The sequence below is a fragment of the Pelobates fuscus genome, chromosome 6 (genome assembly GCF_036172605.1).
Source record: "Pelobates fuscus isolate aPelFus1 chromosome 6, aPelFus1.pri, whole genome shotgun sequence".
NCBI lineage: Eukaryota > Metazoa > Chordata > Amphibia > Anura > Pelobatidae > Pelobates > Pelobates fuscus.
Genome location: NC_086322.1, coordinates 286,404,551 through 286,425,957, shown reverse-complemented (window position 1 = coordinate 286,425,957; position 21,407 = coordinate 286,404,551). Strand labels below are relative to the sequence as shown.

Here is a 21,407-nt window from a genome sequence, read left to right as displayed (position 1 = left end):
GTGTTCACGAATGTAAGTATATATTTGTGTTCACGAATGTAAGTATATATTTGTGTGTAGTGTTGGAATTTGAATGCAGTTGTTTGATTGTACGTAGTGTTGCTATTTGAAAGCAGAGGTGTACTCGTGTTTAGTGTTTCTGTTTGAAAAACCCATTGTACAGCGCTGCGGAATTTGTTGGCACTATTTAAATAATAATAATGTGTTTGTATGCAGAGTTGGCAATTGATTGCTGGGACACTTGGTGGTGCACTTGTAGTCACTTTCTCCCAGCACTGCGGCTTCACACAGACCAGGGGACGCACTTGTGCTATATAAGGCCACCGTGCCTGACCATGCCCCCGATCAGAGATGGCCAACAGGTGGCCGCGCTGCACCCTCCACCGCCGAATTTCTGTGCCTGGGGCAGCCGCACCATTGCCCCCCGGCAGCTACGCTACTGTATTATTAAATAATGACCTGACACACAAGGCATTGAGAATTCCTACAGCTCTCTATACACAAATTATACCCATATAGATACTGCCTACAGGAAAAAAAATGTAATCCAGAAAACAGCTTCCAATAACTCCTCTTATTACTCCATACAGCCTCTCTCTATAACTCCTCCTATTACTCCATATAGCCTCTCTCTATAACTCCTCCCATTACTCCATATAACCTCTCTCTATAACTCCTCCCATTACTCCATATAACTCCAATTACATTTTGTAATTGTGAGTGCCACCTCCGTCTCTCTCCGAGGCGGCCGATACCCCAACTACCATCCTTACAGACGCCGGCCGATGCGTGCCACTTGAAGGCTCCACCTCTGCTTTTATATATAGTGTTATGGTGATGTGCGTGTGCGTTCTGGCATCACATGGGGCAAAATGACCAGCGGCTGCCCTCTTAATCCCTTAAGGACACATGACGTGTGTGACATGTCATGATTCCCTTTTATTCCAGAAGTTTGGTCCTTAAGGGGTTAAATATTTCAATATATCTGGTGACCGAGAGTCACAGACCCGCGCGGTATGTGTCAGGGAGCCCGGCGCAGACTCATCAGTCACCAGGTAATGCAGGCAAAGTAAATGTAGGCAACGAGGCATGGATGTGGGCATAAAAATATAAGTTGCAATATTTGTATTAAAACATGGCAATACAGTTTTATTAGCCATGAGAGAGAGGCTGTGACTAAATTATTTTGATACAATTTCAGGTTTACATTTGTAAAAGCATTCAGTGCGCACATATTGTGTAACAGGAAAAACATTTACACAACAAAATATTTCTGTGCACAACAACCACTGAATATCAGAGGGAACACAAAGTGACACAATACGTTTTCAATAAAGATTTAAATTAAAATGTTCAGATTGCCCTGATTGACCCAGAAAGTATTCAGCAAACTGAAGATAAACAGATCCGGTGACATTTTATATATTTAACATTCTTAAAACTACAGAAGGTATTTAGAGAAATAATGAACTCGCAGTCTGCGCTATAAATGGCGTCTAGTTTACAGGCTTCAAACTCCCGTCACATTTTCTCAGATTATTTTTCATGCAATAAACTATCTCTCATCACAATTTAAAAACAACTATAGTTTAATTATAGAGATGGTTATCTCCATTGAGTAATTCTGCTTAAATGGTATTAAAATTCACCCACAATCACACACAGAGCAACGCACAGAGCAGCAGTTGTTAAGTAACAGACTCCGTCCACACCAAGTTCAAGTTTTCAAGATCAGTATCACCGGCTCCTGATTCCCACTCAGGGATTTTCAGTTATATCTCTTTAATTAGATTAATAAATCATGCAATACATTCAATTCTCAGCCAGACATTACTCCCATATACCAGGAATATAGCATGAAGCGGCTCAGTGAAGGTGGCAGTGAAGGTGTGTAAGTGTCTGATGGGGTCACACAGGTCATAAAAGGACAGCCGCCCAGCCTCATAGTCCAGGAATATCCCGAATCTCCGGCTGGAATGCCGGTGAGGTAACTCGATTACTTTACTGTTATGTATCACTTTATACTGATTGTTATACCCCCTCCCCAAACACCAGGACTTGGTATTATCGCCAATCCATTACTGGTCTCCTTTCCTGTCTATACTGGGATAGGCCATCCCTGCCCTCCATTCCACTGATTCACTGCTCTCCACTTCCCAGTAATGTCGCCCTGAGGAGAAACTCCTGGAGCTTAAAACCTGTTCATGTTCAAATCTCACTGTTGTTTCTGAGCGACTCAGGCTAACTGATACAGTTTTCAGATCACCAGATACAGTTACATGATTACCAGCTGTGTTTACATCCAGTAACATGTCTGAAGCCGTGTTTACTCCCAGTAATATATTAGCTGGTACATTGGGCTGTCTCTTTACTCCGGTCACAATCCCAGCTAAGCCTGAGTGTAAGGTCACTGAGATCACACCCACATCCAGATCCCCTACAGCAGGGGTAGGCAACCTTCGGCTCTACAGATGTTGTGGACTACATCTCCCTTGATGCTTTGCCAGCAATATGGCTGTAAAAGCATTATGGGAGATGTAGTCCAAAACATCTGTAGAGCCGAAGGTTGCCTACCCCTGCCCTACAGCATGGACATTTTTATCATGTCTCTCTCTGTCCTCATCATCTCCATCCTCAGTATCACAATAGTCAGCGCTGTCTAATTCCCGTCCTTGTAAAACAGTTAATGGGTCCGTCATGTTACACAGCTCCTCAATGTGACCAATCTTCATGGACAGCTCCTTCTTCTTTATTTCCAGCTGCCGGATTAGATCTGAGACTCGGAGTGAGACCTGCACTTGCTGCCCGTAAATCTCACTACAGACTCGCTTCTCTAGGGCTTCCAACTGTTCCCTGATGCCTCTAATCAGGACAGTGACTTCCTCTGTTACCCCAGCTGCTTTTTCTTGTACTTCTCTCCTGAGCTTCTGCAGGTTCTGGACTCTTTTCTCAGCCTCCTCTCTCTTTGAGGTCAGCTTCTGCAGAATATTTCTCAGGTTCTCCTTCTTCTTCTCAAAGGCCTCATTCAGAGTTTCTATCTGGTGTCCCCTGTGCTCTCCGACCAGGCTGCAGGACACACAGATACAGGAAGCATCCTGAGAGCAGTAATATTCAAGGACCTTCTTATGGGCGGAGCATTTTCTGTTCCCCAGTGAAGTGGTGGGTTCATTTAGGACATGTTCTGCTGACTTGCTGTGGACCCCCAGGTGGGCTTTACACAGAGAAGCTTCACAGTGCAGACATGTTTTAGCAGCAGGTACAGGAGAGTGAATACAGTAAGTACAGGGGATCCCAACCTCCTCATTTTCTGGGTAAGTAAATGGGAAAATCTCCACTATGTTACGCAGTCTTAGAGCTCTTTGCAGGTCTGGTTTTGTTCTATACAATTTTCTGCATTCAGGACATGAATATCCTCTCACCCCCTGTGTGTCCAGCACATTCACAATACAGACCCGACAGAAGCGGCAGGGTTACAGGATCTGTATAAATGTTCAGACAGACGGAGCAGGTCAGCTCGTCTCTCAGATCAGCAGACGCCATCACTGAAAGCAGCAACAAGAAACGAAACTGAATGTTTGGCATTTCTCAGAAATCAGTGAGACTTAGTGAGACTAAATTTCACACCCAGGGTGCAGACAGTTTATATCATAGGACAGTGGCGTACACACAATCCATGGGGCCCCGGTGAGAAACTGTTCCGTGGGCCCCCCCTCTCACCTCGCCCATTTCTCTCCCCCGATCCATGCCCTCCCCCATTCCCTCCCCGACACATACATACAGACACACACAAACATAATGTCAGGATCGGGACAGGGATCCAACACGCAGAGTACAAACAGTAGCCAGATACGTATACCGGACCTTAGAATGGCCGGACTAACGTAAGTAGTACAGTATAGAATGGTCAAAGACAAGCCGAGGTCGAGGGTAACAGAAGACAGGTAAGCGAGAGACAAGCCGAATCAAGGGTAACAGAGATAAGCAGAGTAAGGTAAACAAGCCGGGTCAAAACCAAAAGGGATAATAGAATACACAAGCACTGAGTGACTAGAACAAGCTAGAACCACGACAGGGCAATGAGCTAATGAAAGAAGCTCTGTTAAATACCCTGTTCAGAGCAGTAACCACGCCTCCGAGGCGTCCTGATTGGTCCTGCAGCAATTGACTGACAGGTCGTTCCGGGGGAGTGTCCTGATGACTACTTCCTGCCTAGATGCTGTAAAAGGCAGTCACTCCCTCGCGGCCGGCCTAGCATGACCGGATAGACCGCGGGGAAGGGAGCCATCAGACCGTCTGCATGGAGGAACAGCTAAGTCTCTACCTCTTTCGGAGGTAGAGACCACAGGTACCCTGACAGTACCCCCCCTCTCAGATACGCCCACCGGGCGGAATGAACCGGGACGAGATGGGAAGCGAGAGTGATACGCCCTGCGGAGACGGGGAGCATGAACATCCTCCTGAGGTACCCAACTCCTCTCCTCAGGACCATATCCCTTCCAATCAACCAGATATTGTACTCTCCCCCGGGAGATTCGAGAATCAATAATAGAGTTAACCTCATACTCCTCCTGACCCTCCACCTGAACGGAGCGAGGAGGGGCTATTGTGGAGGAAAATCTGTTACATATGAGTGGTTTCAGCAATGAAACGTGAAACGAGTTCGGGATGCGTAAGGTATTAGGAAGAGCTAAACGATACGCAACTGGATTGATACGGGTCAGCACCCTGTAGGGTCCAATATAACGAGGAGCGAACTTCATGGAGGGCACTTTTAAACGGATGTTCCTCGTGCTCAGCCATACCCTATCACCAGGAACAAAGACCGGAGCCGCCCTTCTACGTTTATCAGCGTGTTTCTTGACCAACATAGAGTTGTGCACAAGGATTTGTCGAGTTTGATCCCACAACTTCCTCAAATTGGCAACATGAACATCAACCGACGGTACCCCCTGGGAAGGAGAATCCGAAGGAAGAATAGACGGATGAAAACCATAATTCATGAAGAAGGGGCTTGAATGAGTAGAATCGCAAACGAGATTGTTGTGTGCAAACTCCGCCCAAGGAATCAAACCGACCCAATCATCCTGGTGTTCAGAAACAAAGCATCGTAAATATTGTTCAATTTTCTGGTTGGTACGTTCAGCAGCTCCGTTAGACTGAGGATGATAGGCAGAAGAAAAGTTTAATTTAATACCAAGTTGAGAGCAGAAGGACCTCCAAAAGCGGGAAACAAATTGGGAGCCTCTGTCCGATACAATTTGAGAGGGTATCCCATGTAGGCGAAAAATCTCCTTAGCGAATATCTCTGCCAATTCGGGAGAAGACGGGAGTTTAGGCAGGGGAATGAAGTGTGCCATCTTAGTAAACCTGTCAACCACGGTGAGGATAACAGTCTGTCTTTTAGAGATAGGTAGATCGACAATAAAGTCCATGGCCAAACAGGACCATGGTCTTTCTGGAACCTCCAAGGGTTGCAGGAATCCACATGGAAGCGTATGGGGTTGTTTGGTTTTAGTACAAACTTCACATGCAGCGATGAACTCCTCAATATCCCTCCGTAAAGCAGGCCACCAGAAGTCCTTAGAGATCAACGCGTAAGTCTTGCGAATACCAGGATGTCCCGCCATCTTGCTATTATGTAAACACTGTAAAAGTTCCAGTTGAAGAGCAGGAGGAACGAAATGACGGCCCGCAGGAGTCTGTTAAGGTGCTAGATGTTGCAACTTAATGATCTCGGCCAATAATGGAGAATGAATCCTGAGATTCGTATTAGCAATGATATTGCATTTCGGAACTATAGAAGAAAGAACTGGTTCAGGTACAGTAGAAGGTTCATATTGGCGAGATAATGCATCGGCTTTAGAGTTTTTAGAACCAGGTCTGTAAGTCAGTACATAATTGAAGTGAGTCAGGAATAAGGACCAACGAGCTTGTCTAGAGGATAAGCGCTTAGCCTGCCCAATATAGGACAAGTTTTTGTGGTCCGTCAAAATCGTAATAGGGTGTAGGGTCCCCTCCAACAAATGTCTCCACTCCTTTAAGGCTTTAATGACTGCTAACAGTTCCCTTTCCCCGATGTCATATCTGCTCTCAGGCCCAGAAAATTTCTTAGAGAAGAAACCACAAGGGTGTAACGGTTTATCCACCCCTAACCTTTGAGACAGAACAGCCCCAACTGCTGTCTCAGAGGCATCGACCTCGAGCAAGAAAGGCAGAGTCGTATCAGGATGGACTAGAATGGAAGCCGAGGCAAAAAGTTCCTTGAGAGTCTTGAAAGCACCCAGAGCCTCCTTAGACCAGAACTTAGTATCAGCCCCTTGTTTGGTCATATTGGTAATAGGCGCAATGATAGAGGAGTATCCTTTAATGAAGCGCCTATAGTAGTTGGAAAAACCAATAAACCTTTGGATAGCCTTGAGTCCTTTGGGCAAGGGCCAGTCTAAAATAGATTGAAGTTTTACAGGATCCATTTTAAAACCTTCCCCAGAAATCACGTATCCAAGAAAGTCTACCTGAGACTGATCAAAACTGCACTTCTCCAATTTGCAATATAGACCATGTTGCAGCAGCTTGTGTAATACCTTTCTGACCTGTCTATGGTGAGTCTCAATCTCCTTAGAGTGTATTAGTATGTCGTCCAGGTAAACGATAACACAATCATGCTGAAACTCCCTAAGTACCTCATTAATCAAATCTTGAAATACTGCAGGAGCATTGCATAGTCCAAATGGCATCACAGTGTATTCGTAATGGCCATACCGGGTATTGAATGCCGTCATCCACTCGTGACCTTGCTGGATTCTCACCAAATTGTAAGCCCCTCTGAGATCTAACTTGGTGAAGATTTTGGAGCCCTTAAGACGATCAAATAACTCGGTAATCAGTGGGATAGGATAGGCATTTCTGACAGTTATTTTATTCAAGCCTCGGTAATCGATACAAGGTCTCAGCGTGCCATCCCTCTTCTTAATGAAAAAGAACCCAGCCCCGGCCGGAGAAGAAGACCTCCTGATGAATCCCTTTTCTAAATTCTCCCGAATATACTCCTCTAGAACCGAGTTTTCCTGAACAGACAAAGGATATACATGGCCCCTCGGAGGCATAGTGCCGGGTAGAAGCTTAATCTTACAGTCAAATGACCTGTGTGGAGGCAAAGAATCGGCATTCTTCTTGTCAAACACTGCCCTTAAGTCTAGGTAAAGGTCTGGTATTTGTCTTTCTGTGGACTGAGTAGGATTCTCCGGTATGTTAATATTAGCTAATGGAGAAACCTTGCACAAACACCGATCCTGGCAGCCCTGGCCCCACGAGAGTATCTCTCCTAACTCCCAATCGATAATAGGGTTATGTTTTTTCAACCATGGGTACCCCAGAACTATGGGAACGGAAGGAGACGAAATGAGCAGAAGAGATAAATTCTCCACGTGTAGGATACCAACATTTAAATTAATGGGTATGGTCTCACGAAAGATAACAGGGTCTAGTAGTGGTCTACCATCTATGGCCTCAACGGCCAAAGGTGTCTCCCTTAGCTGGGATGGGAAATTGTTCTTACTAGCAAAGGCTTGGTCGATAAAATTCTCAGCAGCACCGGAATCTATCAATGCCATAGCCCTTACTACTTCCTTCCCCCAAGTTAAGGAAACTGGTAGCAGAAGCCTGTGATCTTTATAATCAGGAGTAGAGGACATAATAGAAACACCCAAGGCCTGTCCTCTAGAGAGACTTAGGTGCGAGCGTTTCCCGGGCGGTTAGAACAGTTCGAGAGTAAATGACCCTTGGCTCCACAATACATACACAAACCCTCTCTTCTCCTGTGCTGTCTTTCCTCCTCAGAGAGGCGGGTATACCCTATCTGCATAGGTTCAGTAAGCAAAGATATCGTGGAGTCAGGACTTGGAACAGCGGGAGCTAACCTAAAAGAAGGTCTCTGGTTCCTCTCTCGAGTGTTCTGTCTCTCTCTTAGACGTTCATCTATACGAGAGATGAACGAAATTAAATCCTCTAAATTCTCAGGGAGTTCTCTGGTAGCAACCTCATCAAGGATTACATCAGATAGGCCATTCAAAAATACATCCATATACGCCTGCTCATTCCACTTGATTTCTGCCGCCAGAGACCTGAACTCTAGTGCATAATCCACCAGTGTTTGGTTCTCCTGTCTCAGGCGCAACAGTAATCTGGCTGCATTAACCTTTCTACCTGGAGGGTCAAATGTTCTTCTAAAAGCAGCTACAAATGCGTTATAGTTATAAACTAATGGATTATCGTTCTCCCATAGTGGGTTGGCCCATCTCAGAGCTTTCTCAATGAGTAGGGTGATAATAAATCCTACTTTTGCCCTATCTGTAGGATAAGAGCGAGGTTGCAATTCAAAGTGGATACTAATTTGGTTTAAAAAACCACGACACTTCTCAGGAGCCCCACCATAGCGTACTGGGGGGGTAATGTGAGAAGAAGCACCCACTGTGGCTACCTCTAGACCTGAACCGACAGGAGAAACAGGGGTATTACGTATCTCCTCTGGTGGGTTATTGGCACCAGCTAATAGAGCCTGTAGCGCAAGCGCCATCTGATCCATTCTGTGATCCATGGCTTCAAACCTAGGATCAGGAGCAGCCAGCTGACTGTTTGTACTTGCAGGATCCATTGGCCCTGTCGTAATGTCAGGATCGGGACAGGGATCCAACACGCAGAGTACAAACAGTAGCCAGATACGTATACCGGACCTTAGAATGGCCGGACTAACGTAAGTAGTACAGTATAGAATGGTCAAAGACAAGCCGAGGTCGAGGGTAACAGAAGACAGGTAAGCGAGAGACAAGCCGAATCAAGGGTAACAGAGATAAGCAGAGTAAGGTAAACAAGCCGGGTCAAAACCAAAAGGGATAATAGAATACACAAGCACTGAGTGACTAGAACAAGCTAGAACCACGACAGGGCAATGAGCTAATGAAAGAAGCTCTGTTAAATACCCTGTTCAGAGCAGTAACCACGCCTCCGAGGCGTCCTGATTGGTCCTGCAGCAATTGACTGACAGGTCGTTCCGGGGGAGTGTCCTGATGACTACTTCCTGCCTAGATGCTGTAAAAGGCAGTCACTCCCTCGCGGCCGGCCTAGCATGACCGGATAGACCGCGGGGAAGGGAGCCATCAGACCGTCTGCATGGAGGAACAGCTAAGTCTCTACCTCTTTCGGAGGTAGAGACCACAGGTACCCTGACACATAAACACAGACAGACACACACACATACACCCCCCGGCAGACACATATATACACACTGACAGACACACACATACATACATACAGGCAGACACACACACAGACACATTCATACAAACACATGCAGAGACACAGACACACACACACATACAGACACATACATACACACAGACAAACACACATAAATAGAGACACACACACATACAGAGACACACAGACATATACACACATACAGAGACACACACACATACAGAGAGACACACAAACAGAGACACAGACACACACACATACAGAGACACACACACACACATGCAGAGACACAGACACACAGACATTCAGAGACACAGACACACACACAGAGACACACACACATACATACAGAGACACACACACACATACATAGACACACACACATACAGAGGGACACAAACACACACATACAGACACACACACACACACACACATACAGACACATACATATACAAAATGTTTCCTACCTTTTGTGACTTTCCCTGGGGTCCAGTGGGGGGCTCAGCCTGATGGGAGTCAGAGTTCCCACTCTGACTCCCTCCTCCTTCCTCCCGTGCGGGCTCTGATAGCTGAGAGGAGTGACCGGTGCAGACTCTTCCTCCCAGCAGTGATGATCTCATCACAGGGGGCCCGGTCGACCTTTTTAGGCGCCCAGCGCTGACCGGGCCCCCTGAAAATCCATCTCCATTGGGTGGCCCTGACAGCATGGACCACCCGATGGACCCCTCCATGTGCAGTGCGTGCCAGGGTCGCAAAACGTGGCATCTGGAACCTGTTCGCAGAGATCTGCAGGGCGGCCGGGCCCCCTGGAGTGACGGGCCCAGTTGCAGCTGTGACCCCTGCGACTGCGGTATGTACGCCACTGCCATAGGATTTAACCTGACTGTTAACCCTGAGAGTTCCTGATGATCTATCGAACACAATATTATAATGTAATGTAAGTTTATTTTCTATAGAAAGCTCTAAGTAATGTGTTACAGTGACGGTAACGGTAACCACTGCAGGTAAACTAACAGCCAAGGAAAATCAATTAACGTGTAATAAATACGTTCTCTTTGGGAATATAAATCCAGCTGTGACTATTTGTCTTTGAAGCTACAGAGAATCTTTTACTGCTCCTGCTAGAGACTGCCAGGTTCAATATCAGCTGATATAGTATAATATATTGTAGTTTATTACCATCATTTTATTACTGTAGCCCGCATCCACCCCTCTCTTACACAAAATGCTACTAAGGAGCTTGTCCATGCTCTAGCAATCTCTCACATGGATTATTGTAAATCTCTCCTAATTGGTCTTCCCACAAGTTGTATTGCCCCGCTATAGTCTTTAATAAATGCTGCAGCTAGACTGATTTTCCTCTCACACCTCTCCCCTCTGTCAGTCCTTACATTGACTTCCTGTATCTTGTTGGAGTCAATTCAAGGTACTAATCCACACCTATAAAGCACTGACCAATTCTAGCCCCTATATCTCTTCCCTGATGTGCAGGTATGCCCCTTCTCGGTATCTCTGCTCTGCCCATGACCTTCTCCTGTCCGCTGCTTGCACCAACTCACACTTGCAGGACCTCTCGCGGGTGGCTCCTTTACTTTGGAATAGTCTGCCTACCCCCATCAGACTCTCCCCTAGTCTTCAATCATTTAAAAAGTGCCTCAAAACCCATCTCTTTAGGAAAGCTTATGGCCTCCCAGAGTAACCTCTACCTCACGTACCTGTCCCTTGCTCTCTCCTAAGGGTAGCACTCTATTCTTTCTACACATGTTTGTTTCATTCCGAATGTCAATTCTGACAAATTTCGGGCAATACTTCCGAATAGCAGAATAGCAGAATTGCCAAAGTGGCGAAGTTCCGAAATTGCCGAATTTCCGAAGTGCCAAAGTTCTGAAGTTCCGAAGTGCCGAAGTACAGTATTGCCGAAGTACTAATATACCTACCCAGTGGAAGAATGACGAATGCTACACTGTATACAAGTTTGAATAAAAAGTATACAAACATAGCCAGGATTCAGCTGTAAGCATTTGAAACACTTACAACAATCAAGTAACATACATTCATATAAAATGTAAGTTACTTGGCCAGTCAATGTAATGACAGGAATGAATAAGTAGATAACTCCCTAATTCCCACGGTATTAGGGAGCTATCTACTAAAAGGCTGAAAGACCCAAATTGGTCTTTCAGCCACATTTACTAATACTAAGTAAGATTACTTGCCCCTAAAGGTTATCGAAAGTAGCCAATCAGAGAGTTATGAGTCAAATTACACAGCGTGGGAAAATTCCAAAGAACTTTCCCACGCTGTGTAAAATGACACAGAGCACTCTGATTGGCTGGATTTCAAGCTAACCAATCAGAGTGCTGTGACAGGTAAATGTAGAGCCTTATACAGTATAACAAAAAAAAAAAAAAAGATCAATGATATATACTTATCAATAAAACAGAGAACAGCTTCCCACAGAACACCTCCCAAGAAGTGTTACGTCTAAACAAGCCGATTAGTATAATATACGTGGGATACAGCTGTTGAACCTAAAATATAATAAAGCGTAATAAATTAATAACTCCTGCTTAAGATTGCACTCACAGGATTTGAAGTTAAATGCGCTCTAATGGTGCCTCCCCTGATATTTGGGGGGCTGGTATCTCCCTCTCAGGATCAAGTGTCACCCAGTTTCAGGAACCATACAGGACTCCAACAGGTGGATCAGTAGAAAAAAAGATTTATTGATCACAATATAAAATTAGTGATTAAAAAGCAATTTTGGTCTTACGCGTTTCAACCTTTAATGGGACTTTTTTGGGAGCATTACTATTGTGATTGTTTTTATTGAATATTGGTCTCTGAGGAAGTCCCATTATAAATCGCTGGTAAGACCACATCTTGAATATTCTGTGCAATTTTGGGCACCTGTACTAAAGAAGGATAGCATGGCAGAAGAAAAAGTGCATAGACGAGCGACAAAATTGATAAATGGAATGGAGCATTATAGTTACGGAGAAGGTTTAAAAATGTCAATTTCTTTAGTTTGGAAAAAGGGCGCCTCAGAGGGGATATAATAACATTATACAAATATATACGGCCAGTACAAACCATTATCTGAAAATCTATTCATAAACAGGGCTATACATAGGACGCAAGGTCACACATTTAGGCTGGAAGAAAGGAGATTTCATCTAAGGCAAAGAAAAGTTTTTTTTACAGTAAGAGCAATAAGGATATGGAATTCTCTGCCTGAAGAGGTGGTTTTATCAGAGTCCATACAGATGTTTAAACAGCAATTGGATAAATACTTGAAAAACATAACATAAAGGAATATAATTTCTAATTAGTGGGGTAATAGCTGATTGATCCAATGAGACATCTGTCTGCTATTTTGGGGTCAAGAAGGAATTTTTTCCTAGTTTGTTGAAAAATTAGAAGCGCTTCAGACTGGGTTTTTTGCCTTCTTTTTGATCAACAGCAAAAACATGTGAGGAAGGCTGAACTTGATGGACGCAAGTCTCTTTTCAGCTATGTAACTATGTAACCGCCTATAGACTGTAAGCTTGTTTGAGCCTCTTCAACCTATTGTTCCTGTAGGTTTTGGTAATTGTTTCACTTATTGTTAAATCTCCCCCTTTGATAACATTGTAAAGCGCCATGGAATATGCTGGTGCTATATAAATACCAGTAGTAATAATAATAATAATAATAATAATAATAATAATTGTGTGTCCAGTCTATCTATCTATATCTGTCTGTCTTTCTGTCTGTCTGTGTGTCAGCACAAGGTTTCACGCTAAGAGACACATAAACCCTTATTTCAATCAAGAAACAAATGAAATAATTAAGACATAGGTCTAACGACTTTGGGAACTGTGTTGAAAGAAACGCACACCACCAAAAATCAAACCTTGAATCTATTTAATTTAATACATGAAATTAAATCTTTTCTTTGTGATACTTTATAGCCCTTCGACTCGATACTCTTAAAAGATTTAGCAACAGTGGACATTTCAACGTAAACTTACCCTCTCAATTCCCCGCACCACCATGCGAGGGGTCCTTCCCACCCCCCACCTGATGGTTTTACAAAAAATAATGCATCATTCTCACGGCACCATACCCAGGAACTGACACTTCCAAACTTCTCATCTATAATGTTTTCCCACCCTGTAATCACTTAATCTCCTTATTTCACATAATTATCTGCACCTTGTAATATTTAAAGGATTGGAATCCAGACTGAAAATGCCACAGGCCAACTAAGGTATCTTCAGGGCAGAAACACCCTATCTATTAAACTGAAACTGTCACCCTAACAGTGTTTGGGGCAGGTGTGTAAAGCATTAAAAAAGTTTTGGAACAACTTGCTAGAAGAATCACAAGCAGACAAAATCGAAAAATAAACGGCGTTTAAAAGGACAATCTAAGAACCAGCAGCATTATGTCTTAATGTGATAATTTTGGTACGTAGATAGTGTCCATTTCCTCTGACAGTGTACAAAAGTACAGTTTCTGAGAAATGGCAAAGTTTACATTTGTCGAAAACACATTTCTAGTGGCTCTCAGACAGACAGCCACTAGAGCTGCTTCCTTCGTCAGGTCTTCATTTTTCAAAGAACTTCATATTCCTCATCATCACACAGAGCATGATAACACCGAATGCAGCTAATGATCAAGAAGATTCCTTAGGAGGCCGCCTAGTTCCCAGTGGTTAGACAAAAACCCAAAAGCTTGAACTTGCATGGCCTCATTCACCATTCCTATGTGAAGAAAGAAGAAGGAGCCCCAAACCAATAACACGCCTAGACCATGTGGAATCTTAAGCCTTCTCTGGATGGATCAGGTCATTAAATAACATCACATGAGAACCAGTATGTTCTATCAGCATTCTACCTGCAGAGTATCACTAGCATGAGTCTGGTCAACCTGTAGATCTTGAGACGAAGACCCTCTGTTTAGTTATTCCATTTGCTACCACCAGTTTATCTTGTTACTTATGTCAATTGTGTAGACCTGAAGTGCCTTCTGGTGGTGTCCCTTAAAGAAGTCAACAATGAGACAACTGTAATAATCCTATTACACTTTAAATGTAGCCTGGAGTAACAAGTAGTTATCAGCCATGTGTGGTTTTTATTTGTACACACAGCTTGCTATCCTTGACTGTATGTCCCACTGCATTAGATCTTTTTTTTATTTCCTTTTTTTATGGCATTTTTAAATGATTAGAACATAAAACAAATAAGCACTTATTAGTTTTGTGTCAAGGCCGATAGATCAAGAAGTTCGTATATTAGCGGTTCTTAAGGACTGGGTCAGGACCAAATATTGGGTACACATAGTATATTTATTGAGTCAGAACAGGAACCCTGTATTCATTAGGGTTCAAACAGCTGGTCTCAATAACTCCACTGACGTCCAAAATGTAATGAAGGCTGCTATCATATTGCATAGAATCTAATTGAGATGATTTATGGAATTAACGCAGACCACATCTGGTTGGTTGTAGGTGCTTGCTGCCATGATCTGATGCAGGCAGTATGCACTGCAAGCTTGGATAATGCAGGACTGCCTGGGTGAACTCACACTCACCCCAGGGAGCCTAACCCACGGACGTATTAGCCGTGAGCCACTAGACCCCAGGGAGAGGGAGAACCCCCCCCAGCATTCCCAAAGGTAAGGAGGCTGGGGGGGGTTAAATAAAAAAAAAGTGAGTGTGTTAATGTGAGTGAGTGTGTGTGTGTGTCTGTTAGTGTGTGTGTCTGTTAGTGAGTGAGTGTGTGTATGTGTGTGTCTGTTAGTGAGTGTGTGTTTGTCTGTTAGTGTGTGTGTGTGTGTGTGTGTGTGTCTGTTAGTGAGTGTGTGTCTGTTAGTGAGTGTGTTTGTCTGTTAGTGTGTGTGTGTGTCTGTTAGTGAGTGTGTGTGTCTGTAAGTGAGTGTGTGTGTGTGTCTGTTAGTGAGTGTATGCGTATCTGTTAGTGAATGTGTGTGTGTGTATTTAGAAGGCGGGCAGGGGGGAAGGGTTGGGTGAGGGTTGCGGGGGGGGGGGGGGGGGGAGCGCGCCTGAGTTTTGTCCTGCCTAGGGCAGCACAAAACCAGGATACACCACTGGCCTACAGGGAAACATTTCTCAATGGAGTTAGGTGCCTCTATGTTCTGCAGAAGTGTAGCAGCTGCTGCAGTTTTTATGATATTGAGGCAGCAGGGAGGCTGTTGGGTTGGCCACTTGGCCCAGGATACTGTGACACCAGACAGACTCACACTGATGAAGAGTCTGGTCGCTGGTGTGGCGAGTGTGAGACAGAGGTGGATCCAGAACCTAATCTCGGGAAGAGCACTGGTAGTGGGCTGTACTAAGGTTAAAGGGGCTGTAGTAGGGAGATAGGGGCTGTTGTGGGGAGATGAGGCAGTAATTGGGGAGTTAAGGATTTTAGTAGGGGACTAGGGGCCATAGTTGGACGAGAAGGACTGTAGTGAGGGGATAGGAGATGTAGTGTGTCAACAGGAGCTGCTGTGGGGGTTGGAGACTGTAGCAGGATGGTTAGGTGCTATAATGGGAGTATGGGCAGTAATTAAGGGTTAGGAGCTGTAATAGGTAGTTTACGGGCTGCATATGAGGGACAGGGGCTCTAATGGGGGGGTAGGTATTGTAGTGGGGGTAGAAACTGTATAAGTGCTGTAGTGGGGGTATAGGATGTAAAAAGGGGTTAGAGTCTGTAGTAGGGAATAAAGGCTGCATATGGGGGAATATAGGCTTTAAATGGGGGTAGGGCTATAGTGTGTATATATGGGCTGTAGTAGGGGGAATGGGGGCTCTAGTAAGTGGATAGGGGATTTAGTGGGGGATAGAGGATTTAGTGGGGGGGGATATAGGCTGCATTTGGGAGATAGGGACTGTAGTAGGGGGATAAGGTTTCAGTGCACAGTATAGAATCCAGTTGGGGCATAGGGACTGAAGTAGGGGGGGTAGGGATTGTAGTAGTGATTGGTGCTGCAGTGGGGTTATAAGGACTTTAGGAAGGGGTTTGGGGCTTTGGTGGGGTTAGGGGCTGTAGTTGGGCATAGGGGATATGGGATGAAGATTTTTTTAAAAATTTTGTTCCCCCCTCCTTGAGACTTACCTTAGAACAAAAGAGGGGTCCTGTACCCTGGTGGTTCGGTGGGAGATGTGCTGCATTGTCTGCACCTCAGTGGGTGCAGGCAGCTCCTTCGACCCACTACTAGGGAAAGTATGCATTTGGCTCTCATACTATATGAGGAGGAGGGATTCAGGCCAAATTCTCCCTCCTACTCCCATTACCATGGAGCCTGGCAGGTGGAGGACACAGATCTCTCCATTCTCCAAATGTTCTCTCCAGATTGTGAGGAATGTTCATATGTGGTAGATGGTGGCCATTACAGTGGATGATGGACACCACTGTTACTGTCTGTTCAACATTTTAGGAGGAGTGAACTTCAAGTGTAGGCTGTTCCTCCAGAACTGGTGAGTGACAAATAAGTCACTTCCACTTCCTGGTACAGTAGCCAGTCTCCATTTTTAAATTTTCACTCACTCACTCACTCACTCAAAAAGCATTGTTGTTCTTAAAGAATTTTTTTTATTTTAATTTAACCTTTAGTTTCCCATGGTAAGTCTTCCTGTGCCAGACTGTGCTGGTTCCCCTTGAGTGTCCCTTTAAGGGTTGAGATAATAATTTATTTGCCCGTAGTAGAAATGAAATATGTGATTGTAGAGGTCATGGACAGGTAAGTCCATCTCTACATGACTCCCTGCAAGAATTCTACAATGTTTCGTCCTCCGGCTAGCACAGCCTGGACTGCTTTATGTGGACTGCTTTTTCCACTTGTTTTGCTCTTTTCTTATTGTTTTACTGCAGAACTGCTACAATCATATTCCTTTTTGATGTTATGTTTCCCCCCCCCCCCCTTAATACTGTGACAGACTGTCTATATTTTATCATTAAATAAAAATCTAAATGAAAGAATTTAAAATTAAACAAAACATGAGGAGCGCAGCCTTACCGTGGACCGGAGTGGTCGCCATTTTTGCTTGCTCCGGAGGCCACTACTCAAAACTGCCCAAAATCGTGAGCCATGCAGAACATCTATAGGTGTGAGTGCCCGAACCTACCTACTAACACATCAAGGACCTGATCCATATCAATATTTCTCAGACCCGCAACGGAACGGCTGCAATACAGACTTGCAGCCTACCTTGGAGTGCCGCGCATCAGCCTACCCGCGTAACCCAGACCTGCAAATACAGATACTGGAGCCTGATCCCACAGTTAGCCCAGCTGCAACAGCCTACCTCTACCTCCTACCGTACCTGATTGCTGGCGGATTCCTTTCCTGTATGGCAAAACGGGCAAAAAAGCTTAACGCAGACCTGGGCCTGCTCCAGCCTACAGAACCTGGTCACCTCACCACTGTGCTCTGACTTGTTTCTTGAGAACCCGGCAATATATCAAAGGGACACACAGCACCAGGCTAGCAGTAACCACAATATGGGCCGGAGAACACAGAAAACACCTGCAGGTACAAGCCGGGATACACAAGACATGGGCACCATGCTATTACGCCCTGCGGCACACAGAATGGCTTACATACCTGACTCTGAAGCGGGCTCCACATGCTCTGATATTCAGCATGGAGGGCGCATGGACTCCCAAACACAAACAGCCACCTCGGTGGAGACAGTACTCAGAGATGCTCAAGCACCTGCAACAAAGCAGGACATTCAAGAACTTCTACTTAACATGCGGCAAATGTTTACGGCAGATCTAGATCTGATTAAGGTAGAAGTGCAGGGGGTGACCACCCGCATTTTGGCTTCAGAAGAAGATAACCTAGACACACAACGCGAAGTGTCAAGTATGCGTGAAACCTTACACCAGCTACAGTCTGCACAAGCAACTATGGCTCTAAAGCTGGACTTAATTGGAGACCACAGCAGACGGGCCAACTTTAAAATTAGAGGCATCCCGGACACAGTCGACTCGAACGAGCTCCAACATTATCTCAGACGCCTCATAGCAGAGTTACTATCTCCTAATCAAGCTAAACGGTTTGGGTTTGAATAATTTTTCAGGATCAATAAATTAGTGCAGGCACCCCTCCGCTGCTCCACGGGATGTAATCGGCATATGCCAATCTCTCACACCTCATCCTCACTGTAGTATGGGGGCAAAACACCCTATGATTTTGAGTCCGCACATCTGTTTTTCTTTCAGAACTTGATAGGCCCAATCACTCGCCAATTGCGGAATGCAGGAATTGAATATCGGTGGTCGACACCTCGATCACTGACTGTCACCAAGGATGGCTCCACTTTGCGGCTGACCTCTCTGAGTGAGGCACCTACATTCCTACATGCCCTGGGACTTCCATATACACCAACGACCCCAGCGCCCACACCTGCCCAACATGCTTGGGACCCTGAGAGAATAGAACCCTTTGTTCCTAGGAATAAAAGTAGAACAGAGAGAATAACTTGAACCCCTCAATACTGCCACGCATGGCATTATCTTATTGCATTTTGTTGTTAATATTTTCGTTTAACGTTTTGTGTTATCTTCTTTTATCACTCAACACTAGGATTTTTCTCTAACCACGAGAGGGCTTAGCGCTCCCCTGAACATAACTCCCTCCCCCCCACCACCGTGACCCCATAGGTTAGGGGCCAACTTATTTAGCTAGCTCACACACGCTACGTACCCTAAGTACGATACATACCGTGAGACACTCAAGGCACGTCTCCAATCGACTTTAAAATCACAGCACAGTGACCAACATACAGTTATCACACCTGCGCACGTGATGCCTACACCACACAGTTCAGACAACACTGACACATCATAGTACAGGGAATTAGTTTTATATTCAAATATTTTTATTGTTTTTTTTTACCATATCTAGTTACACATACTAGACCAGGAGTTCACCACTCATTACTTAGCTACTCCACGACACGTAGGTTCGAGAAACAAAGCGAAACCTCACTGCTATGTCGCAGTTTATATATACCAATCTTCGCTCCATGGTGTATACCTGCCTTATCCTTGTTTATCCCTTTCCTCCTTCTCTTAAATTGTTCATGCTTACACACACAAAAAAACATTAGGCATGCTTTTTCTGTCATGACATGTCTAGTACTATTGATTGTTAATGCCTTTATATTATTGTATCTCTGCTAGCAACATGTCTCAATAAAAAGAGAATTTAAAAAAAACCAAAAAAACAACAGGAATGTATAACTATGCAGCTATGGAATTCTGCATGCCAGCAGTGGTGGTATATCAGGTGAAACGTACTACTTTTGCAATATTAGTAAGGGCTCATTTAAAATAGTGTCACCGCTTTTTAGTGACGCTACTGTTAGCGAGTGGCAGCTGTTTACCAACTGCAAAATTGTTAAAGGGACACTATAGGCACCCAGACCACTTCAGCTCATTGAAGTGGTCTGGGTGCATTGTCACAGGTCCCTTAACCCTGAGCAGGTAATTATTGCAGTTTTTAAGAAACTGCAATAATTACCTGCTGAGGTTAACTTCTCCAGACAGCCACTAGAGGGACTTCCGGGCTGTTAGACAACTATTGGTCGCCTGACTGATGCTGGACATTCTCATGCTATGCATGGGGACGTCCAGCCAAAAACCTCATAGAAAAGCATTGAATAATGCTTTCCTGTGGGGAAATCCTAATGCAAGCGCGGCCATTGGCGGGGAGGGCGGAGGCGGTCCGAGCTAGCACCAAGGGATATTGGCACTGGATGCAGGTAAGTGACAGAAGGTTTTTTTTTAACCCTATCTGCACCATGGAGGAAGTGGGGGAGTAGGGAGCGGCTTAACAGATAGGGAATCTGTAGTGCCAGGAAAACGTGTTTGTGGAAAAAATATCTCTAAGTCAGCTATGTTTTCCCTTCAGCTACCCTGGCCTTAAATTTTAAATTCACTTTAATTTCACCTTGAAGTCTCCCTTTAGTGAAAATATCCCTGCCAGTTGGCACAGTCGTGGTGTCATGAGCTTAGCAAATTGGTCCCAATCAATCAAGAGCGTCAATGAGCGATCTCTGTACATGAAACGGACATTGAGCTCTATATTGAATAGGACTAGATTTCTACATAGATAGGATGGGCTAATGTCTCTCATTGCTCCTTTTTGTGTGTCTATTGCTAGTAAAACTTGATTGATGGAATGGGCCCCGACCCGTGCAAGTTACCAATTAACCATACGCAGGTGGAGCAACTCCCCCAATTAGCTGTGCGTTTAGCACAATTTACCATGATGAAGATATTTAACTGTTCCAATACTAGAATTGCGTATACTGAACTATTCTAAAACACCAAATAGATAGTGTAATAGGTTTAACGCCCCCGGGTGTGTAGTGTCATTTTCATTTTCACACAAGGGCCCAATTTGCAGAAAATGATATGCTTTTGTCTGAGGAATGCCTGGAATAGTGTATCTTATGTGGCTAAATCTTAGTTCTTCGTCTCTCTTCAAAAACAAATTCTGAAAAGGCTTACCTTAAGACGTATCCCTGTTACCACAGCAAACGCAAAAGATGCAACAGAGTGGGCGATAGTAATAATAGCATTTTCACTTTATAATTCTGCGTTTATGTATGTTTTAAACATGTAATATTTGTTCTTATTGTATTCTCCATCATAAATAAAGAGAAAAATTGATATATTTTGGCAACGTTAAAGTGGCACTGTCACTCAATTAGTATTTCATAGACATAGAATATTTATGAAATACTCATATTGACTGTGTTGCAATTTCACTAAAAATTCCAACCCAGACAAGAGAAATACTGAGACGTAGTAGGGATTACTTTGTCTCAGTATGTTTCCTATGTCTGACACTTCTAGACACTGGGCAGGGCTATCGCCATCTGGAAGTGTCAATCCCCCCAGCCGTCACCAGTGATGACTGCAGGGAGTATCCCGTGCGCTTGCGGGATTGTCCATAGATCTCGATACTGTATTCTTGCGAATATCATCTTTTGGGGTCTTTGCAAATTCAGCAAACCATACTATAATTACCAAATCACTGCCCCGGGCAGCTAGGCACAAGTTATATTTGCATCAGAAAAGATACACCAATGTTCAATAACTAAAATCCAAACTGTGGGTAAATGAAAATTAACCTACAAAGTCAATGAT

The 21,407-nt window shown here is 44.4% G+C and overlaps 1 pseudogene; it reads right to left on the bottom strand.

The window, feature by feature from the left end:
* Positions 1-1,799: 1,799 nt before the first annotated feature.
* On the bottom strand, positions 1,800-3,540 carry LOC134566195 (E3 ubiquitin-protein ligase Midline-1-like; annotated as a pseudogene).
* Between the last annotated feature and the right edge of the window lie 17,867 nt (positions 3,541-21,407).